This window comes from Mauremys mutica, chromosome 3 (assembly GCF_020497125.1).
Source record: "Mauremys mutica isolate MM-2020 ecotype Southern chromosome 3, ASM2049712v1, whole genome shotgun sequence".
Taxonomy (NCBI): Eukaryota; Metazoa; Chordata; order Testudines; family Geoemydidae; genus Mauremys; species Mauremys mutica.
In genome coordinates, this window is record NC_059074.1 from 152,196,518 (window position 1) to 152,211,027 (window position 14,510).

At 45.9% G+C, this 14,510-nt stretch overlaps 1 protein-coding gene across 6 annotated transcripts in view; it reads right to left on the reverse strand.

Annotated features, from left to right (window-relative positions):
• The window catches only part of LRFN2 (leucine rich repeat and fibronectin type III domain containing 2), a 301,315-nt gene that overhangs the window by 161,576 nt on the left and 125,229 nt on the right, over nucleotides 1-14,510 (reverse strand). The gene's annotated exons all lie outside the window — the stretch shown is intronic.

Sequence of the window (14,510 nt, forward strand, 5' to 3'; positions counted from 1 at the left end):
CAAACACCCAATAGCCAAAACCAAAAAAAGTTGATCAGAAATACTGCCATAGAGCTTAATGTAGTAAAGATGGCTACATATTCTCATTCTCTTCTATCGTCTGGGTTCCCTAGCCGGACTACATCTCCTGTGAGGCACTGCAGTAGCTCAGCAAGATAGGAGATCATGGTGCATTATGGGAGATATAGTATGGCAAGGGAGGCTGGCCCACCAAGCAAACTGGCAGCATGAGTCACCTATACAACTCCCATGAGACACACTGGAGACATTTCTGACTTGTTTGTTTGTTTTTCAGGTGAAATTTTTCAAAAAAATTTTTTTTTGCTGAAAATGCAAAGTTTTCCATAAAGAAGGTTCATGTTTTGCGATACCCTTGTTCACTCCTGGGGAACTGAAGCACAAGGGGGGTGAAATGACCTGCTCATGGTTGTATGCTGTTTCGGTGTCGAGGCAGGAAGAGCGTTCAGGTCTCTAGAGTCCCACTACAATGTTGTATAACACGTAATCAACAGTAAGAAGTTAGAGTGTGCAGCCCAGCAATCCCACAACAGTCCAATGTACACACCTCCAGCACTCATGAGCTCTGGGAACTAAAGCCTGGTTTATAATTAAGTTTTTACCACTTAACTCCGTCAGCATTAAGGAATGTGATTCTTTGCAGACATAGCTATGTGGGTAAAAGTCCTAGTATAGATGCAGTTACACCAGTAGAGATACAGCTATGCAGTAACTGCTGGCAAATGATCACTGTTGGAGGGCTACCACTGTGTGAAGGTGCAGAACCGCTGGCGGTGTTAGCCCTTGGAGGAGAGAAACAGAACTGCTGCACAGGTGGAATCTAATAATTCCATTGCCCTACTAGATAACCAGGGGGCTTTGGCCTTCATTTCCCCTGTCAGTAAAATAGCTTTTAAACATCCCAGGCTGCATATGAAGTATTGCTACTGTTGCTTTAGCCTATAGTCTTTGCATGACTATGATCTCTCTTGCAAGACTGTAAAGCAGAAGCAATTCTAATGAAGTCATTTGAGTTACACTAGAAAAACCCAGTGTAAGAGGCAACAAAACTGGGCCCCAGCTGGCATATAACTTGGTGATTTGCTAAATGCTTTGGGGGATCCCTTCAGTGTAAAGAATATCATGTAAAAATAAATTCTATTCCATTCTGTAATTTAGTCTAATGAATATTCTACTTTCCAAAGCCAGGGGCATTTTTCTTGTGACACAAGGTCCATTACATCAGGCAGAATGTGGTAAATAATTTGCAAGACTTAAAACAGACCCAACATTTAGCAGCAGTTTAGCTTCAGAAACTCAGATGCTCTACAATGGTGGTTCTCAACCAAGGGTACATGTTCCCCTTGGGGTACGCAGAGGTCTTCCAGGGGGTCAGGGGTGGCTCCAGGCACCAGCACACCAAGCACGTGCCTGAAGCGGCAAGCCGCGGGGGGGGGTGTGTGTGTGTGCGCGGCCTGCTGGTCGCCGTGAGGGCGGCAGTCAGGCTATCTTCGGCGGCATGCCTGCGGGAGGTCCGCCGGTCCCGCAGTTTTGGCGGCAATTCGGCGTCGGGTACATCGAAGGCGCGGGACCGGCGGACCTCCCACAGGCATGCTGCCAAAGGCAGCCTGACTACCATGCTTGGGGCGGCAAAATACCTAGAGCCACCCCTGCAGGGGGTACATCAACTCATCTAGATATTTGCCTAGTTTTACAACAGGCTACCGAAAAAGTACTAGCAAAGTCAGTACAAACTAAAATATCATATGGACAATGACTTGTTTACACTGCTCTATATACACTATACACTGAAATGTAAGTACTTTATATTCAAATTTATTTTTTATAATTATATGGTAAAATGAGAAAGTAAGCAATAGTTCAGTACTAGTGTGCTGTGACACTTTTGTATTTTTATGTCTAATTTTGAAAACAAGTGATTTTAAGTGTAGTTTTTAAGTGAGGTGAAACTTGGGGGTACGCAAGACAAATCAGACTCCTGGAAGGGATACAATAGTCTGGAAAGATTGAGAGCCACCACTCCACAGAGCATAATGCTGGATCTGTGCTGTTAGACGACCACTGAGGACTAAGCACTAATATAACCAACTCCAAGACTCCATTTTATTAGTATTTATTGTCTTAGGGTAAAAATTCAAATCCAGATTTTCAGTTCTGAGTCCTATACTATGCCCAATAGATGTGACACATTTGCAGCAATGGTAGAAATATATAATTGGACTGCTAAGGAGTTGCAGAAACCAGCCATTAATTTACCTGGCTTACCTGCCTGCCCACTTTGGCAGGACAAGCATGAATACGGTGGGCAGCAAGGGGTAGGGTGAGGAATTTGTTTTAAATCAAGTTATGTAGAACCTGCCAGCAGAACACTGCAGTAAAACCAGAGAATTTATATTTCTAATGGCTCCCGCGGCCCATCTTTCTTTGCTGGTGGGATGTATTTACTAGCCTCTGTTATGTAGTTCAGGTTCAAAAACATTCCACAAAGGCATGTTTTAGCTGATAAATCTCTTCTAGGAAAGCAAAACATCTTTCACTGAGTAATTTAAAATACATTAGCAGAGTTATTTGTTGCTTACTCAAGACACTGAGCGAGGGCTGGGGTGGGTTTTTTGTCCCCCCCCCCCCGTGTTTTCTGCAGAAACATGTTCAGCTAGGGAACATCGTATTTATTCCCAGTACCTTTCACTGGGAAATATAGGAGTTTCTCCTACAAACAGAAGCGCCCACATAATACCAGAAAAGACTATCACATGGGATTTATGATTCACCTGAAATAAGTACCAGGATGGGATTCTCATGGGAATCTGTTTTCTCCAAAGATTTGTGGCTCAGATATTAGACTACAGAAATTTAAACCTTGGATCAAGTGTTCAGTTTATTTAATCTTAACTGAACGGAGTCCCCCCAGGCTTCTGAGGTTTGCCTAGTACTAAATGTGCAACAAAATGAACAATCCCTTCCATACAGTATTCATTCACCAAGGAGCTTGTTATGGCTGGAATTCAGCCCCTTAAATCACCCAGACTAGTTATTTCTTCTTATTTATTTCTACTGTGATAGCTGCTAAGGACCCCGGTCAGGGATCAAGGCCCCACTGCACTAGGTAGAGCTGTGTGAGTAACTGATTGTTTAATTTGCCGGCAATTTTGAAAAAAGAAATAAAACAAAATGAATTTTAAATTTTATTTTTGGCAAATCAAAAAGTATTGCCAACCCTAATCTAACCTAAAGACAGAACCTGGCAAAAACAGTGGGCCAAGTGATGCACAATAGAAGTTATGCTAAAACAAACATCCTTGAAAGGCAGATGTAAAGCAGTAACACCATACTATAAAGGCAAAAATATCAAGAAAGTAGAATAGTTCGCCTACCTGGGCAGCACCATACTGGCTAACAGAGGCCTCAAAGGAGGAAATGACATCAAAGGTGGGACAAGCATACAGTGTGTTTACTAAAACAATGTCTGGAGATCAAAGCTATGTAGCAGAAGAACAAAACAGAGAATGTTCATCTCAAATGTAAATCAGCGCTAGCATACAGCAGCCAGAGTGGGAGAGCTACCAAAAAATGTTTGACAGAAAAGGACACTCCTTCAAAAATAAGTGCCTTTAAAAGATTCTGGACATTGGTTGGAAAGACTCCCTCACCAATGAAGAGATGCATGAAACTACCAATCAGCAGCTCATTTCCACCAGAATCAGAAAGGATGTATTTGGGCAGGTACTTCACAGGCCAACACACAGGCTTGCATAGGAAGCTATTAAGAGGAAACCAACTGGTGTGAGGAAATAAGGGTGCCCAAAAGAAACTTTCAGAAGAACTCTTAGTAGAGAGGACAGAATAGTCAATCTCAACACCATAGAGAAGATGGAAGTGCAGTTAATGACAGAGGGATGGAAAAGACTAGTTTCTGCCCTCTCCACCAACATTGGCATGAGAAGGATGTAATGAAACACCCTCACCAATGAAAAATCATGAGAATGGCTTAAAATGCGTGAGATTTTAAAAGATTGTAAACTTGGGGTTCTTCTCATTTGCCTTTTGGTTTTTGAGACCTTTAGAGATCAAGTCTTCAAACTTCCCACTGTAACTATAAGGGCTAGAAACTTTTTATTCATGATGAAAACTGTAATTCTCACATCAGCTCATGACTCCAGGAACTGGAGCTTGAAATAAAATAATGAAGGTCATGAAAGTTGGCAGCCCTGGGATTTGATTTGTAGAGAACTCAACCACCTTCATAACTATAGGTCAAAAACCATCCTGACCATTAAAGTACTGCAAACAACATTAAAAAGTAAATAGTATGGACCAAGTTTTGCTCTGAGTTGCACCAAACTTGGCCCACAGACTTTTAGATCTGTGCATGTGCTGGACTGAGCAACAAAGGCACGAGAGAGAGAATGTGTGTGTGGGGGGGGAGGTGCTAAATAAGTGCTGAGAAAGAAACTGGAACAAAGCACCGATGCAGATAGTAACCCAAAGCTGCTGATCCATTGTACCAATCCTCCCCTTCCCCCAAGGTAACATGCCATGAAAAAATGGCTTCTGTGGGAGGAAGGGAGAGAAACGAGTGTGGTTGAGAAAGAAGTAGGCATTGAGCAGTGTGTTAATAAAAGTCCTAATAAACCCTACTTCCCCTTCAGCAAAGCCACCAGTATTCATAAGAACCCATTCTCAGGAATGGAACAAAGTACTACATTGTGCATGACCTCTTTTACACCCACCGGACAGATCTTCTCTCACCATAGTTCAGAACATTAAGGGAAACCTATGATTGAGGGCATACGACCAATTATAAGGTGGCTTTAAGGCTCTATCTATTGGAGAACACATAAGCATACACCTTTGTAAACCCGGTGGTCAAACTGGATGATGGAAAAATGTATCAAACAGAGAAGGAATCTGTCCATGCTTATTCATCTTCAGCACTGGCTATTTTTAGAACAAGAAGCCCAAAGCTGCCAAAGTGAAACCCAAAAAGGAAAAAAAACCCTTCAGTGTGAATTGAATAACTTCCCAGTTTTGATTCATAGAGCTCTAATCTAGAGCAATTTTTAATTTTAATGTGAGGCCCATTTCTCATGTACACTCAGACCTCTAGACTGTCAAAATGGTGTAAAGGAGGGCTTTAGTGTAAATGAGAATCAGTCCCATGTGTCTCAGTTTCTAAAGAGCCTGCAATCACCCCAGTACACGGGCACATAACCAATCAAGTATGCTTACAAGGGAACAGTAAATATGGAAAAAGTAGCATCTTCTAGAATTCCTGAGCCAAGGAAACATTTGATAACCCGGCACAGGATTATTATTGTATCTCTTTCCTCTCTTTGAGTATGAGAGTATTACTGAAGATCTAAAATACACAAGATGCCTGATTCTTCTGTCACGCTAGGACCTGTCTTTGTGGCATAGCAATGCACGCTAGGGGGCTGGGATTTCCAAAACATATCAATGTGCTGCACACTAACTGGCCCATGTAGACTCTGCTGGTGTGAATAAAAATAAGTTTAATTTTCACCAGCAGGGTCTATAGGCCAGTCAGTGCACAACACATTGGGGCACCTTAGAAATCCCACCCTTCTATGCACATTGCTGCATCACATAGACAGGCCCTAACACTCACGTCACTCCATTGACTCTGGTGAAGTTACTCCTGATTCACACCAGCAGGACAGTGGAATAAGCCATGATCTGACACCTCTGCACTGTGCGCGGGATGGGGGAAGGGGAGTTTGCAATCCGACACGGTTCTCAATGCATCACTCAGGTTCATTTCTATTTTTCCTGCAGCCACAACCTGTTTCCTAACTGACCCACTTTGGAGTTGGAAGCCCTGATTTTCCTCTCCCTTGCACCTAGATAGCATTTACACCTATGCAAACTCAGTGTAAAGTTAGGGTTACCAGATCAGAATTATAGTATTTACACCCTGATTTGCAGAGATGTAAATGATGACATGAGGAGCAAGGTACTAGAGACTCAGAGCCTTAATATATATATATATATGTGTGTGTGTGTGTGTGTGTGTGTGTGTGTGTGTGTGTGTATATATATGGGCAGAAGTCTATTGAGTTTTAACTGGTAAATTACATATATTTCTGGAGGAAGCATTTATTTTGGGACTGATATGCTAAGACATTTCATTAGCCAACACTCACTTTTCCCTTCACCAATCCAACACACACACACACACACAATGAACTTTTACTAACCTCTGATGATGAAAAATTAAAGTAATCCTATTTGCCTGAATTTTAATAAGATCAGCCGTACCCAACAGATAATTGTCTATTTATTAACAGCCAGTGCAATATAAATCTATTTTTTCATTTAAGCTTAGAAAATTTAATTTTTGTTTGCTTAATAATCAAATGCACTGTTCTGGACTCCTAGTCATGGTCTTATAAAATTAGCAGTTACAGTGCTCCTCTACCATTATTGCAATATATTATTTGTTCTGGCCCAAATCCTTATTCAAGTAAAGCTTAGTGAAATCAATGGGAGGGGTACATGAGTGAGGCCTGAGGGTGACAATTATACCCCTCCATGGGTTATTCCTGTGGAAGGGAGCTGAAACTCCATGAGCTTCAACTCCGAGGGCTCTTAGAATTCTCCCGCAGGGGGGAGAATGGCTGCCCGCCCTCCCTCCAGTGGAAGAACCTAGGGGTTCCAACCCCCAGAGTCATCAGCATGGAGGTCACTTGCTCTGCCTAATCTGATGTACCTTGACAGCACTCTTCCTGTGGGAGTCATACTGTCAAGATCCTCCCTCTGCTGCCCCCACGTGGTTTTCACAACACCAAGGGTAAAGCTGCACAACTTACTGCAGACTATCTTTAAGGGGTAAAGAATTTCATGCAGCTTGGATGCTCCCCACTTCTGCCCTGTCCCAACCCTATAAAAGCTACCAACCCAGTCCCAGTCCTGTCTCTGACTTTAGTAGTCAAGCCACCATCTTGAGCAGCCCATCACGTTATAGTTCTGATCCCTGATTCACTTTTCAGTTCTTTGCTCTGAAGGGGACACAAAATACTTCCAGGATCCAGAAGTACGAAGTGTCAGCGTCACTTGATAATGCTGAGTAATACTTTACTCCAGGAGTAGCCCCATTGATTCCATGGCTCAGCATGAGCCCAGGTATCAGAATCTACTCCTAAAACAACGTTAGCGTGGGAATGTATACAACAACAATCTAAAAGCATACACAAGTTAAACCTCAGCAAGGCTCTCTCAGAGAAATCTATACATTCATTCACTCTTGCTTCGGCTGCAGCAGCAACATGTTGCTGCTGAGGTCATTGTGGAGAAAATCTCATGGGAAAACTTTGCTCTCAGGAATCTCAATCCAAGAGCCCAGACCTTGAGAACAGAAGCTGAACATTGGATGTTTCTTCACAATAAATCCGAAAACCTTTTGAAAGCCGCTTGCAAACTGCGCTGGTTACAGCAGTATCATGTTTTGGAGACTTGGCTTCCTAGCCACAACTCCCACTTCCAGAAACAAAGCCAGATGCACAAATGCCCAGCAACTTCAGGCCACCTTTTACAAACACAATCATGATTTTGGGAAGGACAAATGGCACACCTATCTTCTTGGGCGGCTTGCCTCCCCAAACACCACAGTTGACAACAACAACAAAAACCAGGGATGCGTGTGTGTTTCCCTTCTTTGTAATTCTGATGGCAATGATATTGCAGTGCCTGCCCCCAGGAAAGTAGGGGAAAAGAATAACATAGCCCGGAGGGATTGACAGCTGCTTATGAAGCTTCTGTATTGTTGGAAATACTTTTTCGTTATAAAAAGGAAATTCAGAGCAATATCAAGTCATTTGCAAAGTATTAGGTCTTACCACCTTCTAGCTTAAAGGGACAGCTAACTCCTTTCATAGCAATGAATGTACTACACAGTATCCACGCTGATTTTTTCTCCACACTCCTCAGTGGCAGCAGTCTGTGGCTTTTGACGTAATGCATGGTTTTAATAAATAAAGTTTATTGGGGAGGAATAAAGAAAAAGCAATTTCAGGACTCTCTCTGGTCTCAGACCTTTTTGCCCATTGCTTATTTCAAAGGGCATGCCCCTTATTAGACCCCGAGTCTACATGAGAAGCAGCAAGTCTGTCGAGGAAGAGTCTTGTGTGGTAGAAAGTGGGTATAATCTCCCCTCTGGAAGGTTGCCCATGTAAGTTCAGCACTGCCCCTAAAATGAGCACTGCCAGTTGGGGAGGGGGCATAGTCAGGCAGGCTAGGGTGATGTGCTGAAACCACTTGGCAGAATTACCAGAGGATGGTGACAATGGTATCCATGCCTGGCCAGATTAATCTGTTTTGGGCCCATGGAGTTGTAATTTCCACCTCCCGACACCTGTATCAGGTCCATTGCATATATCTGTGATGAGGAAGCAGTGATGGATGAGGAATTATCTTTATCAGCCCACACATGGTCCATCCACTATTAAGCCAGCATAGAGCCAGAGATGGGGGCTGGCTCTTCATCCCAAATGTTGCCAACTCCTCAGCTGGGTCAATCTCTTCACTCTGCAAAACCAGAGTGGAAATCTCATGAGAAGACTCTCTAATGAGCTTTCCAGTATTTCCTGTTTCTTTCTGAGCCATAAATACCCCCAGAGCAGCCTATCTTATGGTAGTTCAGCTCTTCTGTTTCCAGTTCCACGCTGACTCACTGTGTGAGCTTTGGCAAGTCACATAGGCTACAGATTTTAGGAATAGCTTCTCATTTTGGGTGCCACAATATTGAAATTTGACCACCAGCCTTTCTTTGCCTCAGGTCCTGATTCTTTTCTCACTTGCACCAAATTACATATTAGTGTGAGTACCATGATTTCAAAATTATTTAAACTTGATTTAGACAGAACCAGGCCTTGAGTTTTCTCATCTGCATAACAGGGCTAATAATACTGACCTATCCCACAGAAGCAATTATGAAGCCTAATCCACCAAATGCTTACGATATGTATTTAAATCCTTGCAAGAAAGGTGTTGTAGATGTGCACATTTTTATCCTTCCAATATTATACAATGGAATGGCATAGATACTTGCACACTGAGACATAAGGAATTGGGGCCTTTCTGCCCTAGAAAGAACACTGCATTGTGTTATATTCTATTTCAGGTGATTATTCCGTCACATAAACCAACCACATCCCTAAAAACAGAGTTAGAGCATAGATCCGACACACTGGAGATGGAACTGACTTGATATAATAAGTCCATTTTTCTGCCCAGCAGAGTGTGTCCCTTGACAGGGAATCTACCCAATTCTGCATTTGACTTTAGCCAAACAAACTAGGTTAACAGTTTACAATAAAATGTTTGATTTTCACAGATGCTGGTCACCCAAAGCTCCCACTGTGTGTGTTAGGTGAGAATTGGAGGGGACCAGCACTTCTGAAGATCAGGCCATAAGTGTGTCTATTCCCCCTCCCCCACCCCCAAAGCATTCACTCCCTCCCCACTTTGGATTGCCTTGTTTCTAAAAAGATTTGCATATTGCATTTTAAAATAGATCAGAAACACTTGAGAACAGAGCAAGTAGTAAGGCTGGTCAGAGATGAGACACTGGCTTCTGTATCTTTCAGTTGAAAGACAAGGGAAGAGGAATCTCAGAGAAAATACAATGTAACATTTGGAAAGGAGGAATCACTGACACCTCAAGCATCTCTGAGTGATCACAAGCTTCTGTCCTGCTCCCCTGAGAACTTTGGCAGATCCCAGGTGGCCAGGAGGCAGCTCTTCCCTTAAAATGTTTTATTTTTCCCAGATCACAGGGATGCAGTAGCAAGGGATGTTGTAGGTTTAGACTGAAGAACACAGAGTGAACAGCGAGGGGAAGCCAGGATTGGAACTGCAGTGTGTGTGGGAGGGGGCGGAAAGATCAGCAAGGAAGAGGGGGCTGTGGATCACAAATGCGGTGCACTGGCAGAACACTAAGATTGGGGTATCCAGACAAGGGACAAGCAGAGCAGAAATACCAGGCTGTTCTGCAGTTTAGGACTGAAGTGCATTAGCAGTGTTGGGAGTCCAGGACTACAACAAGAGGAGCTGAGGTTCAGGATTAACGTGTGTAGCGAGGTGGCCAACCCGCTCCAACTCTGAAAGGGTTAAAAGCCAGCCTGTGGAGAGAGCTGGGGCTGAGAGCCAATCAGCAAGAGGCAGGAGGCAGCCAATCAGAGCTAGCCAAGCTGGTATAAAAGAGGACAGACTAGAAGGGGTAGTCAGTCTCTTTCCAGCTTTGGAGAGAGATGGACCTGGCTGCTTGAAAGAGCAAAAAGAACAGGAGTACTTGTGGCACCTTAGAGACTAACAAATTTATTTCAGATTAAGCTTTCATGAGCTACAGCTCACTTCTTCGGATGAAAAAGCAAAGAGTACCTTGGACAGAGCAGTGCTGGGGAAGGGCTGGAGGAGCTCTGGGAGCACCAGCCCGGCAAACTCCCAGGCAGAGGCCTGGCTGTCAGGGCTGGAAGAGGTATTAGGGCTATGGGGAGGCAGCCAGGGGAGGAAGATGCAACAGGTCCAACCCCCTGGCCGATGATGTATGGGCACTTCAGACTGCAGTTTGCCCCTGAGGGAAAGGGCTAGATCAGGCCTGCACAACTCGTAAAGCGGTGAGGGCCACATTACTCCAAAGAAAACAGCTGAGGGCCGAAACACCCCCCCCCCCCCCCGAGCATGTCCCGGCCCCGTGAAAACATCCTGCTCCAGCACTGCCCAGCCCTGCAGAAACAAACCCTCCTTCCCCAGCGCCGCCCCACCAAAACAACTGTGGGCCAAAAAGGAAGGTTGGGGGTGGGGAGGTGATACTTTATTTTAAATCAACCGGGGGCTCCCAGCTGAAGAATTTGGCTGCCCCCCGTCCCAGCCCTGGTCTCCCCCCTGTACCCCCCCCGATGCCCCAGTCGTGGTCTTCCCCACCAGTGCCCTCCCCCCACCCTGCTGCTGCCCCAGCCCTGGGCTCCCCCCCACCAGTGTCCCCCAACACACCTCTTGCTGCCCCAGCCCTGGGTCACTGGTAACTTGCTCCCAGGGCGGGTCATTCAGCAGGAATTTTGGATGTGCACAGAACACAGACAGGATTGGTTCCCATATGGTTACAGAACTGCAGTAAAGTGGAACAATTTTCAGCTTCTGTGACTGGAGGATATCTGGATGCATATTATAAGACTGTCCTCCATAAATGAGGAAAAGTTGAGGTGCCTTTATTATTCTTTTGTTCCACTTTTTCTTTCTATGGGGAATTTACCAATGCACTATCACGGTCTTCCTTTTAAACAAACAAAAAGGCAATGGCTGTTGAAAATAGCAATTCCAGTCCTAATAAGCATTTCTTGCTCAATTTTATCCTATTTTTTCTACAGCAAGTTACAGTGGATCAGTATATTTGATTTGGGAGAAATGAAGTAACAGCTGCCCAAACTGAGCTTGAGCACTCCTGAATTTTGAGGTGTTCAAATCTGGAAGGCAGGTGCTGGGGGGAGGGGGCCTGTGGGCTCTGCGGGGGAGCATGGCAGCAACGTGTCTGGAGCTGCACGGAGCCAGACACGCTGGTCTGAGTGGCACGGTAAGGGGGCTGGGGGTTGGAGAAGGGGGAGGGAGTTCTGGGGGGCAGTCAAGGGACAGGGAGCACGGGGGGTTGGATGGGGCAGAGGTTTGGGGGGGCAGTCAGGGGACAGGCAGCAGTTGGATAGGCATGGGAGTCCCAGGGGTTTATCAGGGGACAGGTAGGGGGCAGTTGGGGACAAGGAGAAGGGAGGTTTAGATAGGGGCTGGGGTCCCAAGGGGCAGTTAGGGGCAGGGGTCTCGGGAGAGGGGTATCAGGGGACAAGGACCAGCGGTGCTTAGATAAGGGGTGGAGGTCCTGGGGGGCAGTTGGGGCAGGGGTCCGGGGAGGGGGCAATCAGCGGCCACGGGCCGGGATTCAAAGGTCTCTGGCTGCCCGCGTCTGCTGGCAGCCCAGAGCCCTTTGATTACCCGCCATGGCTGAGATTTAAAGGGCTCTGAGCTCCCTGCCGCTGCGGCTGGGATTCAAAGGGCTCTGGGCTACCTGCAGAGCGCCCCGTGCGGGGGATTTAGAATCTCCCCGCAGGCCGCACAGTGAGGCTCCGCGGACTGTATGTTGTGCAGGCCTGGGCTAGATGAAGACTGGCAGTGGGTCACTGAAGCGAGGTGAGTTTAGGGGATTGGGGTTCCCCAGAGAGGGGAGGACCCCGGAGAGGGTCTGGGGGCACTGCTATGGGGCAGTACCCCAGAGAAGGGCACCACAGGCCAGGAGGGATGTGGGGCCTGAAGTACAGTGGTGGAGATTGAAAGCAAGCAGGTACCGGTAGAGAGACACTTGCCAGCAGGAAGTGCTCTGGAGCTGGAAGAGCTAATTCCCGAGGTAGCCAGCAGGAGGTGCTGCAGTGATGAGTGCCCACTGTGTTACAACGTGCAACAACAGAACACTGGAGGTGTTTGCAGGAATAGCCATCAGGGATGGAACAGCAGGGGCACTGCAGGTAAGGACTTTGTTGTATGGGCAGAACAGTCAAAGTGAGGGAGGCAAGGGAAGCGGGCAGAGCTGTGCATTGGCAGAGCAGTGTGCAGGCACAGCAAATCTCTTATCGTCCTCCCCCCCTCCTCCCCCATGCATGACCTTAGGTCAGGGTTCTTATTAGAGACTCCCTTTCACAACCAACACATTCACACCCAAAAAGCCCCATTGCAGAAAAACCTCTTTGGCATTCTCTCTTCATGTTATGCCCTGGTAACACTTTAAACCGATAATGCCTGGCTTTGTCTTTCCCTTGTGGCATCAAGCATAGTTAATGAGATGAAAACCTCTGAGAGCAAGACATGCTCCCATTCACTAGCCATGTCTGGAGGAGTGTTTTAAACTTTATCTGCAGCACGCACACACACACACACACACCCACCCACCCACCCCGTTGGTGCAAATCTCACCCAGCTGTCCCTGCCAGAGAACTCCTTGCAGCTGCTATTGAAGATTTCAGCTATTTTCTTCAGGCAGAAGATGACCTGATCTTTTAATCCGGCTGACTTTCCAATATGACAAGTCAAATCAGCAGAGCTGATCTGAAGAAAGTTTTCCATGAAGCTCAGTCAATTGAGCTCCAGAAGCTTCCTCCCTCTGTACTCCCCAAAAACAACTCCTCCTCCTCCTCACATTTGAACTGTAACGTTCATTCCAAAGGATTTCTAAATGCTTCACACACTATGGGCTATATTGGGGCAGCAGGAGCTGCAGCCCAGGGCATGCCCCTGGCAGTTCCTGGAGCCATTCTGTCTTCCAATCATTGGAGCAGGCAAAGTGCTTCTGGGTGCACCTGGGGAAACATGCAGATGTGCATCTCACTCCTCCTTTCAGGAAGTGCAGTGTGCACTCCCCGACTGACAGGCCTGTTGTGCCAGCCAGCGGCCAGTATGGTGGGGCTATGGCTATACACCCACACTGTCCAGGCATGCTTCCATTGGGGCGTGAAGTCACCAGCAGTTCTGTGACAGAGCTAGAAGAGGGCAAGAGGGTCCTAAATCAATGATGGGAGAATTTCAGAAACCTGTCAGTAGAGACACAGCCAAGGTGAGACGGTCACAGAGAGAGGTTCTGCGTCACCATCCTCTGCTCTAACCACTAGGTCACAATGCTTCCATAGAACAGGCCCTTCACTCAAGTAACAAGGAGCAGCATTCCTCTAATGATGCGGATATGAACTCTAAAATCCAGTGGAAAGAAGCAGCTCTTAAAATTCTGCTGCATGATGGAGGAGAGCTAGAAATACAGCATCTCTACAGATGAGCAGTCAGCCCAGAGATGGCAGCAGCAGATGGAAAAAGGGAGATTTAAAGAGGGGGGGAAATAGGGATTTTATTTCCCAGCAATAAACAGTCTGACCTCTTTGAAATGAAATAGTCTCAGGGCCCACAATCTGCTAACTAAGCAAGTTGCTACTCCTTGGAGAGATAAAAGATCAAAAGAAAGGGTTTTGATTAAACTCAAAATGGCCTGGAATGGTAATTAGTTTTCATTTCTGTCCAGTGGAGACAAACTAAAATAAAGACGTTAACAAGTGTTTTATTCTGTGAGCTACTGCTAATATAAAATCCTGCTGAGCAGGCGCTCACTGCTACAGAGACTGAAAAATGCCCAGACCTCAATTTAAGCTCTTCACAGATGAGTGGCACCTGTCACTCACCAATGATTGAATAAACAGAACCCCTCAGTTTGAATAATAGGAGAAAGACACTGCCTCAAACTGTTCCGCAGGACAGAGGGACCTTTCCCTTAATGAGGGCATGAGCTAGTTTCCCCAGGCTCCACACAGCAAAAGTATAATGACATGAAGAACAGAAGAACGGCCATACTGTGTTAGACCACAGGCCCATCTAGCCTAGTATCCTGTCTTCCAACAGTGGCCAATGCCAGGTGCCCCAGAGGGAATGAACAGAACAAAGTAATCATCAAGTGA